This window comes from Peromyscus leucopus, chromosome 14 (genome assembly GCF_004664715.2).
Source record: "Peromyscus leucopus breed LL Stock chromosome 14, UCI_PerLeu_2.1, whole genome shotgun sequence".
Taxonomy (NCBI): Eukaryota; Metazoa; Chordata; class Mammalia; order Rodentia; family Cricetidae; genus Peromyscus; species Peromyscus leucopus.
This window is the reverse complement of record NC_051075.1, coordinates 57265338-57292760: the sequence shown is the minus strand read 5'-3', so window position 1 is coordinate 57292760 and position 27423 is coordinate 57265338. Positions and strand designations below refer to the sequence as shown.

Genomic DNA, 27423 nt, shown 5'->3' with positions numbered 1-27423 from the left:
AGGCAAGACAAAGTAAAAAATTCCTATTGAAACACTAAATACATTAAGGATCATCAAGTCATTCAGGGTGAATGTTTGCTTACCTGTTTGTACATAATTATAGGCACTTAATCATCTACCACTGCTTGCTGTGAGCTTTGGAATTTACTAAGCTCAAGGCCATCCCCACCACTCCCAAACAGTACCCAATGCGATCACTCTTTGAGCACAGGAGGAATAGGATGTAGAATTATGAGCGCCAACTGGGGAAGTCAGCATGGGCCCTCTGTTACCTCATGTGTGCTAACATGGTGCAGAGTTTGTTCTCAGCTTTCTAGGCTCAGAGCATTAGATCATCCTGGCTCATTATCTTCAGCCTCAGAACTCCAGGGCCAGGAAATCACAGTTCTCCAAGAGGTTAAACAAATGCCATATGTGAAAGAAAAATATGAATGCAATATAACCGCCTTTTCTAATGTTTCTTTTCCACAGCCTCATAAGAAACAAACTCAAAAGCAAGACAGTGGCAAAGTAGGCCAGAGAGTAGGTGGAGATGACAGGAGCCAGAGATAAATGTATACAGACAAACACAGACCTTATGTTTCAATGAATAATTCAGGATCCACACTGAGTTGATGCTTTAGACAGGGAGGGCGGATGAAGATTTTTTAAACGACAAAGGCCTCCAGGAACTCCTTGTTGATTCCCTGGGGCTATTTTCTTTTCATATTACTACTGACATGTGCAGACACACACGTATCTGCTAACCTACCAACAGTATAGATATGCAGAAATCAACCCAAAAGAAACACATGTGTTCCAAAGACTGAACAAGGCAATTTGCTTCGATATTAGGAACTTACATGTAGAACTTACAAAGGTAACATTGGGGGTTCAGCTCGCTTGGTAGAGTGCTTGACCACCATGCATAATGCTATCACCAGGCACAGTACAGCGTAAACTGGGGATGGTGACACATGCCTGCAATCCCAGCAGGCCTGAGTAAAAGCAGAAGCATCAGAAGTTCAAGGTTATCTTCTGCTACACAGTGAGTTCAAAGCATCCTGGGACATGTGTGAGATGGCTGTAAAAAAAAAACCAGCAAATATCTACAGATGTTTTTTCAGTTAAAAATGTCTTAATGGCTACTTGGCTCAATTCTTGCCATTCCAGATGTTCTTGACCAAAGAGCTCTGCCTATGCATCTCTTGTTCTTTCTGAGATCCCTTTGCTGAACATCTCTAAACCTAGTACACATACTCTCTGCTCCTGTTCCTCAGAATCAATGTAATGCTGACACAATTCACGGGCTTCTCTATTTGATGCAGAAACTCCATGATATCTGGCTGACACACCTGGAATCTCTGCCAATGCTATTTATCTAAATGAACTGAGGATTTTCTCTTCTCACAAGTGTGTTTCTTCTTCGGATTAATTGGTATTTTGAGTTCCCCAAGGAACTTGCTTCCCTGAAATGGAGTGTAAATGTCTAGTTTTATTAATGTCATTTCTCTGATTTTCCAGAAAGAAAATGGTGAAATTTTCCCATATCAGTTACCAACTCTCAAGTTTTCTCAGAGCTCTTGTGGGCCTGATTCTTCTTAATGCAATTCAAAACCACTCCTCATCAAGTCTTTCTAAGACAAAAGCAAAGGGCAAAGACAACAAGGGCTTCTACAAATGAAACTTAGATTTATTTATTGGCTTGAGAATCCCTGGTTCTGCATTGTCAAAGCTCATGCTCACTCTTGGTGGTTAGCACATGCTTTTTGCATTACTGAGAAATAAAGATGTTTAAGATGGTTTGCTATAAATTGGTCACCCACTCTTTTGAACAAACAAATGCCTCTATATTAAACTACTTGTTAGAGGAGGTTGACAATAAATATCAATAACAATGTAACTAACCTTCTAGGAATAGTGGCACACAGGTCTTAACCAAACATGGGAACACCAATGTTTGATGCCTTATCACCTCTCTGTTCAATTTGTTAGAAAAATAGCTGGCCTTTCCTACTTCCTGTTTCTTCACATAAAAGCTACACTGACCACAATGATTCTTCATTAGAAGTTACTATCCCACTCTAACAGGTACTGAACAGACATCTACCTGCTGCCATCACAGCAAACCATTCTTAGATGTCTCTTCCCAACATTCATCTACATGACAGTGACTCAGAATAGAACCTTATCTTCAGTGCCTAATAGTTTCCGAATGCTTTGAGGTGCCTAGATATCACACCTTTCAGTGTTGAACCAGCATTAAGTTCAATGGAATTCCTTACAGCATATATTTCTTTCAGCATCTGATACTCTCCACTGAATTTGTGGTCAGCTGAAAGTCTAGGCCTGTTTCACAGCATATCTGCCCTACACCAATGGTGTTGACTTACCTGTTTATTTTAATGTAAGTTAAGTCACTAGAATCAGAGAAATCATACCATCATTATATTTCCAAGCCTGTGGTCTTCAACATAATATGCTTTAATTTCAATCTTCCTATCTAACAAAGAATTGTTAATTCCAATTTGTAGTTTCTTTCAGTGAATTGGGAGGCATAAATGCCTAGCCTAAGGGAGACATAGAGAGGTTTGTTTCCTGTCATTTTCCTTCATGGGATCCAATTATCAAAAGCTGTTTTCATCTGTTCTTGGTGTCATCTGAAAATCTGGCCCAATATGTGTTTAGCACATTCTTATTAGCCATGTAAAACAAGGGAGAGTAAGCCATCATCAAGGCTAACAACCAAAAGCTTCCAATCAGAATGCTGCTAAAGCTACTTGGAGGTATTTTGAATATTCTTTTAATAAACTGGCAATTTTTGTACTTTTTTTTACAGTTTGTTTTACTAAGAAGACATGTAGACACACAGCTAGAGTGTGAGACAATGATGTCATGCAGTATCTTTGTATCTGCCTGAGTTACCAGAAAGTCTACACTCACAAAAGAACCATTCTCTAGCCGCCCTTACAGATTATCATATGTAAGATTGTGATTGACATGTGTGTATGGAAACCTTTGGAATACTCTAAATCACCTTCCAAATATTCATTTGAAAATCACAGACTCAGAAGAATGATCCCAGCATTTTCACATTATAATCGAGAATAGAATACCCTTTCTTTAAGAAATCTATTCAACAGTATCAACCACCAATAGCCCCCTTCAATCAAGGTGGGGCCACATACTCATGCATATATCAGAAGCATAATGTGATTCAGGGGTTATTAATAATAATAAAAGGGAAAAAGAGAACACGAAATTGAGAGAGATAGGGGTAGGGAGCTACAAGAAATGGAGGGATGGAATGGTGAATAAAATGATATATGAACATTGTATAAGTATGTAAAACTTTCAAAAGATAAAAGACATCATTTACTTAAAAAGAAAAAGAAATCTCTCTGAAATCTAAATGCTTCAGAAAAAAAAAAAAAGTTCTGTTATGTTCTAAATTCCACTAAATGATTTAAGCTACAATACCTGGCAGGGAAATGGGAAATGGGAACAACAGAAATGTTCATATGCTGTGAAAAAAACACAAGCACAACACTAGTTTCCCACATAATAAGCATCATCAAAGCTGTTAAAAAAAATCTCAAAATCATCTTGATATCATAGGTGGGTTAAAAAGCCTAAAAATGAATTCACTCAACAGGGATTCACTGAATCAATATCAACCAAGCATTGTGATAACTCTACATTGAAGGAAGTAGACATCCCCAACACCAAGAAATTAAATGGGGAATGCTGCTTTAAAAAATAAATTCCTGCTGTGGTACCAGTGCCATTACCCACAAGACACTGTGTTGATTCTCCTGGTATATATGTAAAACTGTGTGAAATAAGTACAATTCACCTATTTCTTTTACTTCAGTTTGGATGGGGTGTGGGGGTGTCAGGGTTGCAGAAAGTTTCTAATAGCTGCCCCATCTAATGGACCTCAGTATACTTCCAGCCAACTCGACTCATTCATTAGCAATGTAGAAACTTTAACCACTACTCTATGGCACTGGCCAACTGTAAAATTTCAAGATCAAACTGCAGAGGGACAGCACAAACAGCCTAAAACAGTGAACCACTGCCTACTTTGGTCTACAGATCGCACTTCCTGTAAGGGAGAGCAGATTGTATATTTGCTTGTGGGTATTTGCATCTTAATAACCACTGAGCTCTGCTTCCCTGAATAGCATTTCAAAGGCATGTTCTCACTGAACGTGGAGAAGTGGGAAATTGTAGTAATTAATTAGTCACCTTGGGCGAAACTACAAATCGTATGTATTTGCCAATTTCATGTTTTAATATGAATTTTTTGTTAATGTCTTCCCTAATTTTGTCAGTATGGCTCTGATTTTATATTATTATTTAGGAGCAGCAATATAAATTATTCTGGGTACAAAAGGGAACCACATTAAAACAGCCACGTTCTTAAGCAAAATAGAAGCAGGAGAAATATATACTATGCAAGCTAAAGGCTGAATATACCACACAGAAGCATTTTAGAGAATATCCTAGCCAGATAGAATCCTGCCAGATGAGTAAGAAATCAGTTTCTTAAGTAAGGATAATCATTAGCATAGTTGGTCAAGAAAGAATGTAGTTCATGCAAAGGGTAATGGCATTGTTACACTTAATTACAGTGAGGACTTTAAATATCTATAATTGATTCAAGCCATTATTACAACCTTGGACCTGCCTAAAAGCAACACACATGAAATTATAACATTGCTAATAATTACTCAGAAAGGCCAGATTTTATCTCTACAAAAGTCTCCAAGGTTCATGGAAAGGACTAGAAGACTACATCTCAGACCTTTGCAACTGATTCCACTAACCTGAACATTGTATCACTTCAAATATATCAACTCCCCTAAAATATCAGGTCCAATTCTTCTCTGCAGTTTTTACTGCTGTTAACTACTAATTGTTAATTTATTTCTCTTTCCAGGAGCTCATGCAGGGCCTGAGCTTCTCTTCATTGAATCAGCTTGTCCTGAGGATACAGCTAAACCTGCCTTTGATCAGCATTTAATCCTTCTAGATGCTCAGGGTATAGTTTGGTATCTGTGAGAAAGTGATTATAAAGGATAGAGAATAGATTCTGCTAGCACAAGAACTAACCAATCAGAACTCTCGGTCTCTTCTGTCTTCACAGAAAAGAGATCATATTTTAAAAGTAGAAACTTGAAAGTCTCATCATACTTTTAATTAAGCAAGAAGATGTGAGCTGAAAGTCTAGTAGATTTTCCTCTCTCTGAGGCTCTTTCAGAAGCAGAATTGCACTATATACAGGAAAGAAGGGACCATATACTCACCTGCCTGTGTTTAGAGGCAACATGGCTTTGGCAGACATTACTGTGTGACTTTAAAAAAAAAAAAAAAAAAAAACAACATTGCCCAGAAGCAAATAGCAATGCAACTTGGTCAAAAATAAACTGAGCATAAAGAAAATAATATGAATATTAATATTCAGTGATTAAGATATAACTACAAGGAAAGGAAGGCAATACTTAGGATGAAGTTACATAAATGAGAGTAATGAGCCAAGAAATTATAAAAGAGAAATGTAATATGAATATTAGAAATTTCCCCCAGGGGTAACCAGGGGAATATAGAGAAACAATAGACACCCAATAATGCCCAATAATTACTCAAAATTTACATCAAATAATGTTCCAAGGAAGTTAAGAAAAACAAGAAGAAGAAGCACAGAATTTCTAAAGCTCATCTCTAGTTCTCATCTGACTTTGTTTCCAGGGAACTTCTTAGAAACTAGCAATGTACTGCTCAACCCCTCTGCCCATCTTAAAAACATGACAATGGCTAAGGGATTCCTCAAGGTTGACAATTAATGTCATTTCGAAACTTCGTGACAAAGCTAAATGGGAGAGAAACACTCTGGTGGCATTCCAAAGATAGCGTACCACAACTTTCCTTACTGGATAGGTAGAGTCAATCAAAGAAACAGCAAGTCAAAGTTCCACCTGTGCTGTTAGCAGGACAAGACCTTGAATCTAAAGCATCTTTTCCTTTTCTAGATGCTTCTCCACATGTCCCTCCCAAAAGCCTATGGTCCTCATTGTTCATGTTGAGGGTCCCTGAATTGGGAGTAGGGGCTTTCATTCCTTGCTTGGCCTGAAGGTAAGTTTAGTCATTTGAATTTTTTTCTTAATTTCATTGCTTAAATATCCTAACTTGAACTGCATCTGTGCAAAATCCTGTATTGAGGTTTTTCACTATAACCAAGCCATCATCAATGCTTAATTCTATCACAAGTAAAATCTATTTTTTTCATGTTACTCCAATCATCATCAATAAAACTTCTTTAGCATTCATCCCATAATATATGGATGAGTATTTATAATATATAGACTCTTAGCCAGTATTCTACTATATTAAATACATCAATGATAATAAAATTAAAATACATTAGAATAAATGACATATATTATAATAAAATTGAATACATTAATATTAATAAATAATGAGAAGGTAAAATCATAGTATAAAATGAATATAACTGAGCATTCTGAAGTTTTCACTATCCAAGTCCTCTTTGCAGTAAATGCTCCTTGTGATGTTTTTACCCATCAAACAGAATGACACAGTGGAATTGTGTTTTCCTTAAAAGATAACTTAGAAGTGCAAACTTCCAGTATCTCAGAAAGTAGCCTTATGTGGACAGAGGTTCACTGTAGAAGTCAGGAGTTCAGATAAACTTACACAGGAGTTCACTGGGTCCCAGGTGTCCTGACAAGACACAGCTGCTGGGGGAAAGGGATGGTACATAGCAGTAAAGCAGATCCTGAGATACCGTGGCTGCAAACCAAGGAATGCCAAAGTCTGGAAAATGACAGAAGTTCACCAAAAGCAAGGAAAGCTCTCCCTGAATGCCTTCAGAAGGAGAACAGTCCCACTGACAACCTGATTTTGGATTTTCCACCCCCTAGAACTGCCATATGAGTAATTTGTAATTATTTATTAGTCACTCAATCTTATGATGGACCCCTAGGAAACAAATACACTTCCTAATACTGAAAAAAAAATCTTAATCTCAATTCCATCCAAACAACAGAGCATCATGAATAAATAATATACAAAGTTGAATCTTCTCTAATTGTCCCAGTTTAACAAGGAGAGGGAAAAGGAGAGGAAAGAAAGAGAGGAAAGGCATGGGAAGAGAGGAGGGGAAGAGGAATAAGAGAGGAAAAAGCAGAGAGAAGGATGTGAAAGTAGTGGGAACAACAGATTAGATGATAAAAAAGTCAAGCACAACTGAACAAAGATACTTTAGGAGTAAACTTTCATCTTGCAATAATAAGCACACAGGGTCAGCATCACTGGATGCAAATCTAAGTAGTTACAACAATTATTAAAATGTCAAAAATGTTTTCCTAATTAGGTAACAAAAGGTCACTGCTTCAAACTCACCCTGACCATTATCCATCTTGCCTTATCTCCTTTCCATGAATCAGCCACTCAGGGTCAATGATTATTTCATTATTTCATCAGGAGACCCGAGACCAATTTGATTACAACAATCCCTGGGCCTTATTGCTGAATTATTTTTAATAGCATCCCTGCCAAAATATATAGTAGAGAATTTTTCCCTGAATTGTTGGCTGAACAATCGCAACTAATAGCCATGTAGAAAGTCATAACTGAATCCCTGTTCTATGCATTTTTTTTCTCAGCATCAGCATCAAGTGATCACTGTGAGTCTAAACTGAAATGCATCTAAAAGGTATTGGAAACCAGAAACTGTTTACACGACTCTTTTGCAACATAAAGTCAAGGTTTTTTCCTAGTATTCTCAATCATATTCCTATTTTAAGTCACGGGTGATGGCAGATTTTAGAAAAAAAAAAAAAGAAGTGGAAAATGACACTTTCCTCCTGATTTAGAGTCACTCTTCATATCACTGAAGAAAGTTTGTGGGTTTAGAGATTTACATCTGACAAAGCGATGGATTCAGCCTGATTAATTTTGATGTCTAGTGATTTCAGGGTACTGTTTGCATGTGATATCATCTGGAAATGCATTTCTTAGTTAACTCTCTCCCCAAAGAGCTATATCTTGCCCTGCTTTCATTCCAGAAGCAAATAATAGCCTATATTAAGAAATAAAGCTCTGTGTAGCATTGAAATGTGTTAAATAAATTGTTTTCCAAGGCATAACTTCCTTCCATAGTAGCTCATTCTGGCAAAGCTAAACACAATAGACAGAGCTACCAAGAATATACTTGCATTCATTCTCTTCTATCCTTTTTGTATTCAAGGACAATAAGACCAAGAATATGGCTTGCTTGTTGGCAGTGAAAACTGTAATACTTAACCTGGTTTGTAGATGAATCTCCTGTTATTCATTATCCTACTTGTATGCATCTTGTAACTGGGTACTTTGGAGACTATTTCATCCAATGATTATTGGACATACATGCTTTTGTGTATGATCAATTTTTCATGAATTTTATATCCCTCCCATTACTTTAGGAGAAACTTCTTGTTACCTACCAAACCACATTCTTAAAGATATTCTCTTAATCTTTTAAGCAATTTATTCATACACACTGCTTTCCTTTTATTTTTTTTTTATGGAGTGGAACATTGGTCCTGAATTTAGAACAATGCATAGTATAGTTCTGGCTTTGTAAGGAACTATTCCCAAACAGGTGTCAAACTTCACTCAAGGAAAAGACAGATAACCATGTTGCTATGAGGACTTTAATTCTCCCCTCAATTTTATCAGGCATTTTTTAAGTCTTAATGTACTGAATGGAGCCATTGCAATAATTCTGGCTATTCATCATCATGCTTATGTGGATGGAATCAACAGCACATTACAAGATAAAGGAAGTAGAGTGAAAGAAATTGGATACATTAGGTTCACTTGGGGATTCCAGCATAACTCATGGGCTGCCAAGTTTCAAAGGAAAATGGGGCTGTGGTGGTAGCCACAGAGGACTCAGACAGACCACAGGCAGGTAATACTGGCAAGAGACTCAAATGCTTCCCTTGTGCTGATATACGACAAATACAATGCAGTCATACACAGTCAGTGCATGCTCTCAATTAATGCCTCCTCTAATAGCTTCTTGAGTAATAATCACACCTTGACTGGAAGACAAGAGAGAGGCTTTGGATTTTGTTCTTTATCTGGTTTCCACCTTGTTCTCAGTTCTTGAGGTGTCATAATTTTGTGCAATAGCTACTTCAAAATCAAGGAATAGAAAATGTACATAGAACTGCAACCAAAATTGTTGAAACCCTTTTTATTTAACACTTACACATGGTCAAAAATACTTTATGTAGTTTCTGACCATAGGCATGACTTCTTGAGAACACCACATAAGAGTTTCAAAGTTCTTAGAGAATTCACTAGACACTGTAAGCACTTATCTAGCCTTCAAAGCCTTTAAGCATTAGCACCTGCATTCTTTCAAGCCCAGTGAGGAGTCAAATGGCATACAACTAAGGTTAAGGTTGACTACACAAGCGATTCAAGAATAGGAGGTAAGGCCCAGGGAAATGAAGCGTAAGTTACAGGTAAGAAAATATAACTAGAAATTCCACCATAGACACAATACAAAAATGGTTCCATGAGATGAGCTGTTTCCCTCCAACACTGACAAATGGCAATATGGATGTCAGAAGGTAAGCACTTGCAGATGATTCCACTGAAGAAAAAAGTGAGGTAAAATAGATCAGTTATGCAATGACTGTCATTCCTATATGAAGGGGTCAAGTCACAGAAATTCACAAGAGGAAGAGTATGGGAAAGGAGGGAAAATATGAATAGCTACAAAGCAAATACAGGTGTTTAGCAGAAATTCAACACTCAGAAAGCCTTGATTTTGTTCTTCGATTCTAGAGCTGTGATGAAACGGTTTCTTGTTGTTTAAGCTACACAGTTCATATTTTTATGGCCAACTAACACAGATGACCTGCTCCAGAAAAAGACTTCTGAGAAGGATACAGAGTGGGGAGATGAGGGGAGAGAAAGGGCAGGATGGAGAAGGGAACTGAGGTAATATATCAAATGAAGACTGAGTTGACCTGTGATGAATGAAAATTAGTATCAGAACCTGCTGGAGGTGGTAAGGAACTGAGACCGCCTGCCAATAGCCAGCTTTGCAATGTGAGTAGACCTTGGAAGATCCCTCAGTCTCAGCTTCAGCTAAGCCCTATGTAGCCATAGCCACTCTCCTGGCTGCAGATTCATAAGGGACCCTGAGCCAGAACCCCCCAGCCTAGTGACTCATGGATTCTTGACCCTCAAACACTGGTAACATAAGAAGTATTCATTATATTTTGCTGCTGAGTTTTGGGGTGACTTTTTTTTGTGTGTGTGTGAAGCATCACATCACTGATATAACTGATGAGCCAGTAGCTAACAGCAGGATGCAGGTAGGTAGGTGGTAGAACATGGAGTTCTCTAAGCTCTGAGCACAGATTTATTACATTCAAATCTCAGCTTTGTCCTGTTCCTGTGAGACCAGGAACAACTCAACCTTTTTTTTTTTTTTTTTTTTTTTTTTGAGACTAGGTTTCCTTATGAGAAAAAAAGGACAGTAATAAAAATTCTTGAACTTAAGAGATAAGTGAGATCATGTCGAGGGCTGTGCACTGATAAACGGTAGCTTTTGCAATTAGAGAGGTGAAGGGACTCTAAAGCTGAAATGAGTTGTTTATCAAAACCAACTTGCTTTCTGGAGTATAAGGAGTGGCCCTGCATACTCTTTCCCAAGTGACCCTGTTCGAGGAGACAGCTCCTAATCAAGGTCATTGAAAAGTGGTTCACCCTATCTGGAACGTAAAAGGGCTATCAAGTTTAATGAAGACAATAATGGGGAACCAGGTCGCATATGTGGTGAAGCCTGTCTCTTTCCAATGGTGGAAGTCCCCAAGTGTTAATGGAAGGTGCAGGAAGGAGTCAAATCAGATGTTATCTTGCAGACCTGATGAGATTGCAGTTTGCAGACAAGTGGGGCTTATCTCTGATGATGAACTAGGTGTCAGGCCTGAGAGGAAAGGAAGAAAACAGCTTCTCAAAGACCTTGGAAAGCCTGCAGCAGAAGACATGATCAACAGCTCCCAAAGAGTGTGCAGATTAAATGAGTTTTCCAAAAAAAGATCACAGTGTTCGTGAATAACCTTTAAAGACAGCCAAACAAATAACCTTACAGTACAATAACACACACACACACACACACACACACACACACACACACACACACACCCTCTGCCAAAGCCACTAGCATTACATTTAAAGTTAAAGGCTCTCTACACATGACTAAAGTCACAAGGGAAGAACTATATTAAAATTAAGTTTGCTGACTCATGTGGAGCAAGGTGCACTCATGAGAAACAAGATGTGCAATGCTGAGTAGAGGACTATAGAGGAAGAACCGAAGAAAGGCAAAAAGGACCGGTCGGTGGTGGTGGTGGTGCACGCCTTTAATTTCAGCACTCGGGAGGCAGAGGCAGGCGGATCTCTGTGAGTTCGAGGCCAGCCTGGTCTACAGAGTGAGTTCCGGGACAGGCTCCAAAGCTACACAGAGAAACCCTGTCTCGAAAAAACCAAAAAAAAAAAAAAAAAAAAAAAAAGGCAAGAAAAATGAGTTTTCATAATGGGGAGAATGCAACACTGATGACTGTCCTGTCCTTAGAGGGAATATATGGTCTAGTATGGCTATGATGCCTCTTACTTTAAATCCTCAAGTGATGGATCAAATAAAAAGATAATCATTTTGGCAAAAAATCACCTAAAAAAATATACTGGTCCACAGAGGAACTCTGCAGGAGTTCACACCAGACACCTTGGTCAACAGAGGACCATTTCAATGATCAGATCCCACAGGAAATTTTTGACCAGTGAGATGGTTTTTCACATTTCATTCTTTTTGAACTTTCTATAGACTTGGACTAATATTTCAATCCCACTGACACCAGGACTTTAGCACAATTTGACATTGCCCTCAGTCTTTTCATTAGCACCCTGTCTTAGCTAAATTGGGGCCATCTTAAAGACTCGAGTATAAGCTTCACTCACTTAAGGAAAATGGAGGAAAGGTAAAATGGAAACACTGGGCTTAGGTTATGTGGCTACAACATGAATTTATCGAGTGTAGGCAGAAGAATCTTTAAAGTAATCACAAAAATATGATGGTGTTATTAGGTGACTGTGATGAGTTTACAATGGCTGAGGAAATGTGGAGCCCAAGGAAATACAATAACTGTGCTCTCAGCCTCATTCTGCCTGCCTGCCCTGAGAGCGTGACTGAGATCGTCATTCACTCTCTGTGCATCTCAGTCCATTGTCTCAAAAACATGTCCGTGGCTTTGATAAACTCAGGGATCCCTTCTATCAGTAAAATGCCATAGTGAAAAGTGCTTCTTATTTTATTTGTCAACAAGTTTTGGAAATCTATAGGTACCAAACAAATGGGAGCTAACATTCTGGAAGTGTATGATAGCCACAGTAAAAAGCGTGAAACATGTCTGGAATTTCACATGGCGATTGCTTTTCCCTAACAACCACAGTAGCAATGATAGTAGTTATAATGGCTGGCATTTATTAGAATGATTACTTAAGTTAAGAAGCCCAAGGCCTTGCCATGCATACTATAAAAACTAAATCTAGTTTCACAGCAGAAGAGTACAATAAAGAAAATAGCAAACTTGGCCAGAGCTCTGTGGCTAACAAGTGGCAGAGACAGAAATCAGTCCTGAACACCCACCTACAGACTCGGCATCCCTATTGTGCTTACGGTAGTCTGCGGAGAATGACCAGTCCCTACAGGATGCTCCAATGCCTGTTTCTGTGGAGGTAAAGAAGCTTCTTGTCCCTCATCACTGTGAATGCAAAGTAGAGACCTGTGTTAAATAATTGCCTGTTGACTGAATGATATTAACAGATGTCACTAAAGTCTGTTAAAGTGGAAAACAATTCTGAAGAATCCCTGAGAAAATAAAGGCAGTTTGGCTTCATGAGCAATCTTAGACTTGCTTGATTTACAAATAAAAGGAACAGTTTGTGTGGGCTCATAGATAGGTCTATTAGAAAGAAATGAGGCTAAGCTCAACCAATCAGAAGTAGCCAACAAATGTATAGTTATCTAGATTGAGGTGTAGCATGAGATGTTAGAGTGCAATATACTAAAAAGGTAAAATTACAGTTGCAACCAAGCGTGTATTTCTTTGTATCACTTGAATATTTGCTTTGTGAAATCCTGTCCCCATTTGCTTCTTCAATTATGTTCCTCTATCATTTCCAGCTTGGAGATGTCTGATTTATGAGTGTCTATGTACTCAGATGAACAAAATAAATAAATGTTTAAATTGTACCTCACTTTACCTTTTAATCACAGGTCACATTTTGCAGCAATCTACTAACATACTAACATTCAGTGGAGAAGAAGGACTCACCTCACACCACAACTTCTAAGATCAAGCCTTTCTTCTGAATGTGTTCAAGTGAAAAGTGCCAGTGGATGTTGGCAACCCAGTGTGCCTTTATAAGATGACAAGCAAACATTCTCTAACCGAGTCCCCAATTTCTACCATTAAGCACCATTCAGCTCATTTTCCCTTTATGCTGCTATATTCTGCAGATGGCAAGTCTCCTTTGCTTATGGAAATCTCCAGCAGGAGGGTTTTTTTGTTTTTGTTTTCAGGTTTTTTTTTTTTTGTTTGTTTGTTTTTTTTTTTTTTTTTTTTTTTTTTAGTTATTAGCGGTGACAACTTTGAAAATATTTTGTATGCCCTAAAGCATAAGGCAAACAGGAAGATGTGGCATTGGGTTGCTGCCAAGGCTATGAATTTATAACCTGCAGCAATACACCATCCTATCATTATTATAGTATTACCACTAGAGCATAAATCCACCTGTAAAGATTGTCATACCTCTACAGACCTGTGGCCAGAGATGTACAAGCCAAATCCAACTCTTGTTGAATTTTTGTAAGTAGAGCAGTATGGGACATGCTGATGCCTAGTCCTTTATTTAGATACTGTCTGTGGTTCTCACTGGTTATAATAGGATAATAGCAACAGAAATATTTCTGCTCTAAAAAAGCTTAACCACTTATTTCATTTTATTTTGTACTATATGGTCCTTTGTCCCAAAAAAGGCTTGCCAACTGCTAGCCTACATAGCTCCTGAGTGAATGGTTTTACCTTGGTACTTGGACTGCCATCTAAGAAAGTCAATTATTCCACAAGAAATACACAGTGCTGAAGAGAATAAGTACAGAGCAAAGAAGAGCTCTTGTTAGCTACCACTCTAGACTTGACCTATCTAGACCTCATTTTCTGTAAAATGCAGCAACAGTAGCCAGAGATGTTAAATTAGCATCGCTAGATTATCTAGTCTGTCCCTTCAGATTCCGAAGGTTCTCACAGGACCTGATCTTTATTTTCATTCCAATAATGCTATCATGTTACAGAGCTGATGATTTGACTTAACAGCTTCAGGGAAGACTTCCAATGATTTAAATAAGAACAGAGAGAATGACCCCCTTAACAGTTCATAGCACTCACAGAGTCCTCATTAGCCTCATTTTGAAAAGGCTAGGTAGAACAACAGAAGAGCCTGGGCTTTGGGGGTTGGGTGTCTGCATCGTAACTTTTGAGTAGTACGTCCCTAGAAAAGTCATTTCTCCTCTTGGAGCCTTGGTGTCTCATAGATCTTGATACCATCCATGTCAGAGTCTTTGTAGAAATTAGACACTGTCATATACATAAAGCACCTGGCACAGGACAAGGACTCAATCAATGGGGACGTCTCCGTTATCACGGCAATACATGGAAGGTGAGGTGCTAGTGAGCCAGAACTAGCCACAGAAATACCCATGCAAGCTGGTTTAGGAAATGTTTGGTGATCAGAAGTAGAGAACATGCATTCTTGCCTCCTTCCAGCAACAATTTATGGAGGCAAAAAAAAAAAAAAAAAAAAAGCTCATAGCCAGAAATCTAGGAGGGTGACCCTTACTCATCCACCTATTTCAAGATCTCCCAGATCGATAGATTTTTTTCTCTTGAACTCCCTTGCCTCATTTCCATGCCCACAAGTGCATCCTCTCCCTATACACACAGAGACATTTGCAAGACTAAAGTGAGAAGCCAGGGAGAATTTTATCACATAGGCCCAGCCCCCACGTCCTCCCACGCCGATATTAATCCTGTATTGTCTTCTGCAAGCTTGAATAATTTGTTCAAACCCTGCCTCAGAGAAGCCAGTGCTGTCACCTCTGAGGGATGATGTGCAAAGGTTTGATTTGCAGCTAATAGAAAAATCTATTTCTTTCAGTTTCACTTCTGTCACACAAGGACCGTTGTGTTCCCTCCAAGAGACTCCTTCTTCTGCAATAACCACCGAGATGACAGATCTCAGGTGGCAATATGAGCTGTCTGGGTTGAGTGGCGCCTATTAGTTTTATGACCACTGGTTCAGAATGGCCTTGTGGTGTCCACAGCCCATCTTAATGAAGATGGGTAAGACAGCTGCCGATGAAATGAAATTTCTTCTTGTCTTTCCTTTCTATCTGAAAGTCCATCAAACTTTCATCTTCTGCAACAAAACAGCTGCTGGGCCAAAGACTCAGCCACAGTGAATTCATAGCCTGTGGGCTGTGTGGATGTCTTCGGGAGGTGAGCCAGAAACCTGGCTTTACTGACCAAGTGGAAGAGAGGGAAAGTGGGCGCCATTAATTAAAGCCCTCGGAAAAGTTAAAAGCATCATCTACATGGAAATCACTCCTATCATTATGCTCCTACCAACTGTAAGAGTTCTTCTCTTATGGGGCAAAGGCAAGTGGAACTTTCCTAGATAAGATAGCACAGGTGTATGGCACCATTCTCGGCTAATAGGAACTATTGTTTTTTTGGTTTGTTTTTTTTTTCTAATTCCAGCTCTAGCAAAGACTGTAGTTCTCCAATCTTTTATATCTCAATTAAGGTCTAACTTAATTATCACATTGTGACAGAATAGTAATGCAGTATGAAATCCCCTTCATCTCTGCAAGAACATAATCTCCCTGCCCCCACCACCACCCTTTAGAATGTTTTCACATTCCTCTTGCTGAGAAATATAATATTCTCTACATATTGACTTGCTTGACCAGCAGGTACCATGAAAGTGCCATCTCATGACTTCCTAGCTCTTAAGAGCTCTTGCTGCCCCTTCTACATCATTCTCTTGGATGGTACACAAGGCCACTGTATAATGAGTCTAGTCCAGTGGAAAATGACTGGTCAGATGAGGGCCCCTGAGACCCTCACATTAATGACTAAATCACACTATTAGCTATGTAAGATTATCTTATACTGCTAGCCCAAGTCTATCATCATTAATTACCTGCAGCTGCACAAGGGACCCTCATATAAGGCCATTAGAATTGCCAGCCACATCACACCTAAATTTCTGACTCACAGAAACATAAGCTACTATCCTAGCTCTTGGAAACACCAATTTGTAATGTGGCTTTTTAATACAGCAACAGCTAACTGCACTACATATTTCATGAGGTCTGCTCTCTCCAGTGACTGCTAGAAAACACATTGTGCAATCATCAAGACAAGTTCAACTTTCTACTCCAGCACTTACTGACTCCCAGCTTTAATTAGATAAGTTAACATTTGAGCCTCAGTGTCTTTCAAAAAAAAATGTTGAGGGGATCAGAGGCACTGATACATACAATATCTAAACACAGTACTTGTGAGGAAGTACTAGCTCTTCCAGTACTTGTTAATTCCCACCTCATAGTTATCTGAATAATTATAGGCTGCTGGATCAAAGGCAGGAACTTTATGGATCCCATGATCGCTTGAAATGCATATTTCAATGTCTTTTATATAGTTGATATTCAATATATACATACTGAACGAATACCCAATTCCCCAAATCCAGCATGGCTCCATGCTACCATATTTATTGGGCATTCCAGAAGTGATATACTTTCACTACCTTGCCCCCACATGCTTCTTGAAACCATTGGCATTTATAAGGTGAAATGGTCTATGGCCCTCAGGATTCCTTAAAGAGTTGAGTTTCATTTAGTAAAATCACAATACTAATTAGAACTAGTAGTTTTTGACATTCTTATTAATGTGTCAGCATCTGCATTAAGCTGATTGTGTAAATAGTCCAATCACACAAGCCAAGCCTTGTCATGCAGATTATATTACAGCTGAAGGAATCAGAAATCTCAACAAGTTCACAGGGGTTGGTAAATTTTCCCTACTTAGTGGGTTCTGTATTAGCTGTGGCTGTGTTTGCACTTCAGTGACAGATCTGAGCAATTCTGATGAAACAGAGAGCCAGATACACTTACTATCTCACACTTTAAAAGGACATTTTACTACACTCTGGTCTCAAGTGAAATGCTAAGGAGAGGGTAATTAGTCACACCCACTTTTCAGCACAGCCCCACCAGACTCTGGGGCTCCTCACTGCCTCGCCCACTTCATCATCCACCCACTACAGTTTTGTAACTAAGAGTTAATGACAAGCAAGTATGTTTGGGGAAATACTTTGGAGACCTCTGCAAATACAGCCCAGGCAATGTCAACAGCTGAATCGCACATCTCTGTTCACATATCTAGTGATGAACATGTAATTATCTGCTCCACTGTAGCTCTAGGCCATGGGCGACACTCTGCACTAATTGAAAAAATAAGGGAAGAAAAGATCTGCTTTCAACACAAACTTAAATGGCTGGAATTACATCTTTATTATCTGAAGTGGCCACTTGTGACTTGTTTATCGTCACCTGTCCTGGCTTCAGGAAGAAATACCAGAAATTAGCCTCTGGCTGGTCATCTCATTATAGGCCAGTTATAGCCCGTTTTTCAAAAGTCTGTTGGGTACAAAGTCAGCCTGCTAATACAAATGTATGTGAGGTTTACTATGCATAATGCAAAGTTACCAGCACTTCAGAAGTACAGGTTTCCACACAGAGATGTGGGACTTAAATAAAAAGAATCCATTAAAAACATACAGAAACGAAAGACAAACATCTTAGAACTGAGCAACTACATTGGCAGAGAAATGTAATTGAATTACAAAGAGATGTGATAACTTAATAGCTATCTTTTCCAAAATAATTCTAGTCTGCAAAGGGTCATGATGGAGAAACAGAGGATTCCACTTTAAAACTTGTGAATCCCTATAGTCAGGAGAGGAATTTGATTTGTTTTTCTCTTTGTCCTTGTTTAAGATCCCAATCAATACTGAGAATGGTCCTCTGCCTACTCTTCATGCTAATTTGGTTTAGTCAACACGTGTGAACAACCTGACCCCAGTCAACAATGTTCCCCTATACATGTCTATCTTTCAAGCCTAAATACTGTGTCCTATATTTCTCTTTGGTCATCCTGAAAACTATTTCATCCCAACTCAGTATCCTGTCATCCTTATTTTGCCTACAGGGAGGATATTGCTAGAAAAAAAAATATACTCTTTGGCAAATATCAGGTGATTGCCTATTTTTTTACCCTCTAGTTACCATAGTAGGAAGAAAAACAAATGTAGTCTCTGATAGAGATGCCCAAGAAAACAGGATAGCCAGTTAATTCAAGTTTCAGAACAATATTAACAAAATGGATAACTATGTCATAAATGACACATCTTGGACTGAAATGTCAATTGTTTATCTAAATACAAAACTGGGTTGAGTGTCTTGACTTTCTGACAATCCTACCCCATGCCAAGGAGTATAAGAAAGAGATACTAATCAAATAATTTCATGACCAGATATATAATTCTAAATGTGCAAGGGGTGGATTCAGGAAGGTTAGAGCACCTATATTCTGAAAAAATTGTATTGAATAAATGGAAGAGGGTGCTTCCTGAGGAGGTAATATACTCAAAGAGAAAGCTGAGATCTGAAAAGAAGTCAACCAGTGGAGGAGATGAAGACATTGCTACATATGGTAAACAAAACCAACTTTGTAGAAGTCAAGGCTTTTTTCATAACTTAAAGACAAATGAAAATCCACGAGGAAAGAAAATTACATTTATTTCTTTGCTTTTATAAATATGGTTTTTAGGAGTGAAGCTATAAAACCATATTTATATTTTTTAAAAGCTATGATTCCCATAAGATTTAAGTCCCAAATTCTTAGGCATAGCCCTTTCTGTCTCTTGAAAATGATAATGACCAAAGAAGTATAGAATGTGTAAAATAAATCTTACAATGCCTGTAGTACATGTTTATAAACATTATGGGACAAAGCTACCGCTGTTAACTATTATTACTCAGTGTTCTCAGCTTCCTCTACTAGCTCTCCTGACAGAGTTCCCCTAAGTATTCACTCAGCAAACTCAGCTACTGGTCTCTGATCATCTCTGGCTGTTTTCCTAAATGCATTACATCCTGTTTTACTTACAAAGCATTTATAAAACTTTGTTTTAATCATCTAGGTGTACTTGCAAATGTGAGTTTATGTGCATCGCATGCATGTAGGAGCCAGAGAAGCCAGAGAACAGAACTGAATCCCCTTGAACTGAAGTCACAGGCATTTGTGAGCCACCATGTGTCTGCTGGGAATCAAACCCAGATCCTCAACAAGAACAGTAAGCACTTTTTAAAGCCCAGCCATTTCTCTATGCCCCTCACAAAAATACTTTGAAGTGATCCAATTGGATGTGACATTTTTCCCTCTGTGGCTCAACCATAGTTTATACCTCTAATGTTTTTCACACTATATGTATTAAAATAGTCTATGATCTTACCTTGTTAATTTCCTCATGTTCTTTTATTAATCAATAATATTAATATAGGTTAATACAAATAACTCATTCTTTAACCTTAAAAAAGTGGTAAAACAATCACTGTAAATAAATAATAGGAACACATGGTTTATGTTTAAGAATGAGACAGTGCATTCTTCAACCAAGATGTGAACCCATGAATATCTCATAGGAAGGATCTGAATCATGCTCGTGATGCAGTCAGTAAGTACCTGATGCCCAAGGCATTAACTAAGATGTACTATAAAGCTTAATATACTGCCGGGCGGTGGTGGCGCACGCCTTTAATCCCAGCACTCGGGAGGCAGAGCCAGGCGGATCTCTGTGAGTTCGAGGCCAGTCTGGGCTACCAAGTGAGCTCCAGGAAAGGCGCAAAGCTACGCAGAGAAACCCTGTCTCGAAAAAACTAAAAAAAAAAAAAGAAAAGAAAAGAAAAGCTTAATATACCCTCAATAACTGAAGTTACACAATGAGACAAGAATTGTGCAGAACAAGTTCAGGAGGCTCACAAAATTGCTGTGCAAATGAGGCATAGAAAGAAAAACTTTGCAGGTAAAATATTAAAAAGTAACATATAATATGAGGCATTAGTACAAATAGCTGGAGACATAAATATGAGAAGAGTATACTCTAAATCCATGGAGATTTAAAAAGCCTGGTGAGTAGTGAGGTTAAAGTATTGGGTTGGAGCCACATATTAGGACATGTATGCCAGTCATTCACCCATCTCTTCATTCATTGTATGTTTATAGAAACTCACTCTTTCTTGGTTGCTGTTTTAGACTCTGAAGATACAACCATGAAAAAGACCAATGCAGTCTCTGTTCTTATATTCTAGTACTCAGTACTTATATTCCAGCATGTTGATGGAAGCAATATACACACAAAATATACCACAGAGATATTCAAGCTATAATGAAAAAAGAAACATTTAAAGACATTTGAAACAGTGCTCTTCAGCAGGGTCATTCAGAGAGGGCTTATGAGATGACATAAACGTTTCGGCATTTGATACTATGATAAGAAAGAGTGATTGTGTGGGAAATGGGGAGAAGAAATGAAAATATAGAAGGACAATATAGTAGGGACAGGGTGAACATACTCAATAAATAACCAAAGGCCAGATCATGAAAGTTAAGGGTGAAATTTTGTCCTTGATAGAAAGAGGACATGATCTGCTTGTTCCTCCTTCTGTAGGCCAAGAGGACTCCCATTGGAGAGCAGCAGGAAGACTTTGTACTTCAGAATGAATGCTCAACTACTAGGAAGAGCATTGGTGGGGGGGGGGGAAGAATGTACATAGACTCATAATGTCTACAAAGGCTGAATCTTTCCAAGTAATAGAGTGGGAGGTGCTCTGTGGATATGAAAGAGAGATCTAAGATTGCCTTTAAAGAACTTGTAGCTACATTATTTTTAACTTGAGGTCAAAGTTCCTGTTTCAAGTACCACTGCAGTTCCTGTGCAATGCCTCGCATTCCTAATTATAACTACTGTACAATGAATTGTGAAGACCAATGCTTTTTTTTCCTGTAAACTGCTCTCTACTTAGTCTCTTACCCTTCTTCTGCAGGAATTCTCAGAAATTCTACATAAAATATTATGTCCATTCAGGATGATATAGTGGACAAAGGCTGGGTATCAGTTTCTACTCTGTCATTTAATGCTTGAACGACTTTGGTCAAGTCTTTTAAGCTTGTTTTTATTACTACTACTACTACTACTATTATTATTATTATTATTATTATTATTATTGAATCAGTTTAAAAATGGACCAAATAACAGCTCTACCACTTATTCTCCTATCACATAGGGCTGTGGTAAAGATCAAAAAATGACAATGAATTTTTTTTCTGTTACACTGTAAAACATTATATGAATAGCAATAATTTATGGAGATACACTGAGCCTATGATGACCACAAAGGAAAATCACTCAAAACCTGAGCACTCACTTCAGGTAGAATGCCTAAGACTTAAGAAAAAGGATGCTACACTTTCCTACATAACAGAACAAGCACCTCAGTTGCACATTACATATTTATCAAATCACTGCTTTAAAACATTTATTAAGCACCTGAAATATGTAAGGAAATCTGGCAGCCATCTAGAATAAAAGAGGTATTAGTCACAGAAAAACCAACTGTCCTATCCCTCAGTGCCATGTTTCGAAGAACCCCACCACCTTCAGATTTTTCCTTTTTTGGACAAATTGTGCATTTTTCCTTTTCAAGACAAACCATCTTCTGTCAAGAGCTCCTTGGGTAGTTAATGACGTCTTGTGATGATCCTTCAAACTCTCCTCTCATTTTACTCTTGATTAAAAAGAAAGCAAGCTCAGGATCTAAGCCCTTGACTGATTTACACTTCAATTTAATTTTTTTCCCTTTCTCTTTCCTCTTTCCTTTCACTGGAAGAAACCTTCTATGTAATTAGGCTCGAAAGCTCTCATCAAACAGTTTGATTTCACTGCAGCATACTGAATGTCTCTCCTAGGCTGCTGGGGCAGAGAGCGTGGGGACCCTTAGAAGGAGGGTTAAGCCTGGGATGAAGTGGGAGATTCGCTGGAGTGACAATTAAGGGAAACAGCATGAGGGTTAGAGTCCCTTGGCTCCCATGCTGCCTTCACTCCTTATTGCTGATTGGTTGGTCAAGTTACACTGGAGGCCATCCCAGCCTCCCAGTCCTCAGCAAAACAGGTGCCACCTGGATGAGCTCAAAAAACCAAGCCTGTAATGCAACCGGAGGACTGAGGGTAAAATCTAGAAACGTGTGTTTACCTTGGCTTGCCTCTGATTTGCAAAGTGTGAATGGGGAGCAATTCGAAAAACTCCTGGTCTGTTAGTTTCTTCACATGAAAAATAAGTTGATTGGGAAAGGTCTCTAAAGGCCTCTTCCAGGTTTAGTATTTGATGACTCCACAAACACAAAGAAGCTTTGGAGTGCAATGGAAGTCCTGCATCAGAGCACCCCTGGAATAGTACGACACCAGCATCTGGGGACTAGTGATCTGGTTGTGAATCTTTTTCAGGATGGCCATTATTAAGTTATCTTGGGCAGGAAAATGAAGTGGCGCTATTTCAAGATTGTCTGAAAGAGTGTTCTCTGTAATAATAATTCTAATAAATACTTAGTGGCAGAGAAAGGATGGGCAGCAATCCCTATACAAAGAAGGGCCCTTTGCCATGAAAATAAAATAAAACAAAAAAATACTAGTTATTCCAAGGAGACAAGTTACTATGGAAGATCAGGACATAAGCTTTACATTCTTGTTTCACGTAAAAGCTGTCCCCTTCTGAGAATATTGACCTGCTGGTACAACCCTGTGATAATACTGGGCTGATCAATGACATCAGAGCAGAAAGAAGTAGACACTGAAGCATTCCTGCATCTATAATTCACAGCAGGCTCAGAGCCCTTGTCTGGTCTGTACATTCCCAGGCCAAGAGCTAATTAGCATGCTGTCAAGGCATTGCTGCTACATTAATTTTTTTTTTTTTTTCTGGCTCACACATTCGGCCACATGTGCATATGCACTCATATACTGGCTCAAATCAGGAGGAAAAAAAAAACCCTGCTATTCTTGAAAAATTCACTTCATTAGTTTGATCCTCATAATTAATGAACTGCCTGCCACATATACTATGAGTCAAGAATAGAAGTAGATTCAAGGTGATCTAATAGAAGTGAAAATGCAGTTTAGAGATCATCTGAAATTTTCCCATAAGCCCTGCTACAAAGTTGAAGAGCTAACTCACAGAGATGGTTTTGTCAAGTCACTTAGACATCATTAGCTCAAATTCCATCACTTTAGAGGGAAAATAACTAAAACCAGGACAAATAGGTAGTCTGCTTAAAATGGTGAATTGAAGAGAGAGCCTCTAGAAACTAGGGAAACTATATTTCCTTATAAAAAGTATTCCTGAGAGTGGGCTAAAAAAATAGGAGATGGGTCACCAAGGAACTATCTTGTCATTTGATGACTCTTGCCTGGCTCTTGGGTCCTTGATTGAAAATGCATTTGTCATTTGCCAGAGGGCTCTGAAAATATATGGGTTTGCAAAGGCTCTTTAGAAAAGACTTGACTATGATGAAATAGACTTTTGACTATAGGGAAATGGGATCAGAGGTCTCAGAACCAGGGACAAAGTCTACATTTGCATCGATACCAGACCTAAAAGTTTAGTAGGCATGAGAGGCCAGAGGCTTAGTAAGTGAAAGGAATTCTGGGAAGTAATAACTGAGGCTCAGTTTCTTTTCTTACAAATTCAACATAGTAATGGTACCTACTTTGAGGTAAGAGCTAAGCTAAAATATCTGGTTAAATATTTGACACAAGGTAGGTGTGTGTGGTGTTGACTACTACCTATAAAAGCATGCATAGTTCTCCCAATGTACTCTGGCCCTAGAAAGATCAGAAGAAAATGGTTGAGGACTCCATCTAAGAAATGCACTTTGAGAACGTTTGACTCACAATAACAATACATAAAAAACAAAATATTCCAAGTACATGACTGGATTCAAATTCCTTGGATAGTCAACCTTGTGGTGGTATTGTGTTCTCCAAAATATTGTGTACTCTAATAAAATTATCTGGGGTCAGAGAACAGACAGCCACTAGATACAAAGGCTAGAAAATGGTGGCACTCACACCTTTAATCCTAGCATTCCAGAGATAGAAATCCTTCTGGATCTCTGTGAGTTCAAGGCCACATTGGAAATAGCCAAGCATAGTGACACGCCTTTAATCCCAAAAAGCCAGCCTTTAATCCCAGGGAGTGGTAGTAGAAAGCAAAAAGATATATAAGGCGTGAGGACCAGAAACTAGGAGCATTTGGCTGGTTAAGCATGTGGCTGGTTAAGCTTTCAAGCTTTGAAGCAGCAGTTCAGCTGAAAGCCATTGGGATGAGGACACAGAAGCTTCCAGTCTGAGGAAACAAGACCAGCTGAGGATCCGGCGAGGTCAGATAGCTGTGGCTTGTTCTGTCTCTCTGATCTACCAGCATGGACCCCAATAACTCGCCTCGGGTTTGACTTTATTAATAAGAACTTTTTAAGATTCAGCAACACAACCTGGCTGTGCCATGTATGGCCAGCCTTAGGCAACTGTCACAACTGTCCCTACCTTGAAAATAGGAAAACAACTGTTTCTCTCTCATAAGAGAAACTAAAATCTTTAGAGAACTCTAACATACACTAAATGAATTAAAAGGAAAAGTGCTACAGTATTCTAATAGTTATTAATAACTAAAGTAGGTTCATTGTCATCCTATGAAAGCAAAGTTGTCCTTTCTCAGATTTACTTAAGAAGTGTGAATTAATGAAAGGAAATACTCAGGTAATTCTTTGCAATAATATGGAGTTACTAGTTTGTGAAGAGGATTCACACACACACACACACACACACACACACACACACACACACACACAATTAGGCCATGTCTCCAAAAGTTGTAAGACCATCCTGTTAGCAAAGTGCCTTAAGATGAAAAATTATCCCAGTAGTTGAAATTTAACACTTTAGCCATCTTTTCTTACTTTTGTTTTTCATAACCAGAGGGCTACTGAAACCAACTCCCCAAATCTAAGAGTCTCTTGCTTTGTCTGTGACTCTAATCATTTTTCAGAGCTTTGGGTTTTATTAAAGCCAGGATTTCAAAGCAGTGGGAGGCATTCTATTAGTTATCTATTAGAAAGAGAAGCCCTGTAGCCTTAGCTTAGCATCATTTTTGCTCACACGACTCTGGAATTCCAGGCTAGACAATAAATGAACTGTGGTGGCATGCTTCAAATTTCTAACCAGAGTGACGTCTTTTCATCCAGAGCTGATGAGGCAAGGTCCAGTTTGCAGAAGCTAGTTAATTCCTCTTTGCTAGCCACGACCCCTACTCAAGTGAAGTGTCCCTGGGAATGTCGACTCTACCTGTGCTCTGATTCACATCCCATAGGCTCTTCATAATAAGAGTCCTCTGTGCTACAATTTCAGATTCTACTAAGATGCTCTTTGCACACTGAAGTTCAGGCTGATGCTTTCTCTCTCCTTGTGTAAGCCTGTACAGATAAGCAGACACTCCCCATTCACTCCCTCTTTCCTTTCTTTGACAGCACCGAATGACAGGAGTGAAAAGCAAATAGATGTTAAGTAAAACAGCAACGCTGTCTTGGTTTAATGCAATGCTCCATCAACCTGCTCCACTGCCTAGCAACCATGGTGGCTCACCCCTAGTTCATTTTCATTTTAATGTGCCACACAGAAAAGCAGCCTAAATATATAGCCCCAGTTCTGAAGCATATAATCTGTAAACTACAGGAACAGGCAGATCATTTCCATTAGTTTCTTGTGTAGCAAAAACCACAATTTGCACCCAAAGCGTGTAATTATATTCAAATCCAGAAAGACTGCCTCGGAAAGAGTTGAAATTCATAGTTTGGGGGAAAGTCATTCAAGAGTACACCCAGTGGTTTTAATGTGGGGGGATGAGAGGAGTATCTCAAAACAATAAAAGTGAGGGTAAAGAAAATGTGACTGTTTGGATTCTAGGGGTTCCACATGTACACAGGTGCTAAAGAGTTGGTAAATAAAGAAGTCAGAACGGGAACTGGGGACATGTCCTTTACCAGTAACTTGTCATGACTTCTAAATACAGAGCAGTGACAGGTACAGGAAGATGTTGCTACCTTCTTACTCTCCAGCCAGTGAGACTCAGCCAGAGTAGGAAGGTGTCTGCCAATACATAACACCTTGAGTTACACCACTTTCTCACACAAGGGTCCTTAAGGAGACAAAACCTTCAAAACAGCCCTAAAAGTCTACTTCTGAACACAAAGCTAGTCAACTCTTAGAAAGATTACAGGGTGGATTTATTTTAGCATAAGGCCAGGAAAGTTCAAAGCTGGCAGAAAGCACAGCTGTAGAACTTCATCTGGTTAAGGGGGGAACTGCTGTACAGAAAGAGAGGTAGGAGACAAGGTTGCCATTACAGCCTTGAAGGACTGCGCATTTGACATTATCTATTGTAATCGGGAAGAAAGAGAGAGTGAACTTGAACTCATATTGTTTTGCCTCTCACTATTCCTGACACTGGCTGGATATCTGTGGCTGAACCCTTGCTTTGTGCACATGGAAAACTGAGCCCTGAGATCCCTAGAGTTCTGTGCAAGTAGACTATATACTTTTGAGGCAGTCCATGCCTTCCCCTTCCACAGCCTCTTTTATAAGCTAGCATCCATCTTCCGGTATAAGGAGTGGATAATGTGGCATCAACCACTTCCTTGGGTTCAAATGGGCTCAGGCAAACTGACACAGTCGAGTATTTATTATCAATTGCACACTCAGACAGTTTCAGATGTGTGTTAATTCACTATTCAGAAGGCTTCAATAGCATGTGTGCTCTATTCCTGACAAAAGAGCTTGATGTGTGTTTCTGTTTCTTGAGATGATGGGCTATATGAGGCAGCAGAAAGATCAAAAGCTCTGTGGTTAGGATCAGGTTTGAGTCTTGGTGTTATTGCCCTTTTACTTGGGCCAAGTCACTTAGCCTCTCTGGGACTCAATGTTTTCAATTGTAAAATAATAACCACTAAATTAACTTTAAGGGCTTGTTTGGACTCAACGAACTCATCCACAGAAAACATCTGGAAGTATTTGACACACAGGAGGTATGCATGACACATGGGTATGATTCAAGCAAGTCTC

The 27423-nt window shown here is 38.9% G+C and overlaps 1 protein-coding gene and 1 long non-coding RNA gene across 2 annotated transcripts in view; both read right to left on the bottom strand.

The window, feature by feature from the left end:
* The window catches only part of Nrxn3 (neurexin 3), a 1620870-nt gene that overhangs the window by 510047 nt on the left and 1083400 nt on the right, over nucleotides 1-27423 (bottom strand).
* Nucleotides 20467-24855, bottom strand: LOC114698773. The gene is made up of 2 exons (XR_003735408.1): nucleotides 24801-24855; nucleotides 20467-24269 (listed from the first exon to the last, which is right to left on the bottom strand). It is a non-coding gene; the product is annotated as an uncharacterized LOC114698773 (long non-coding RNA).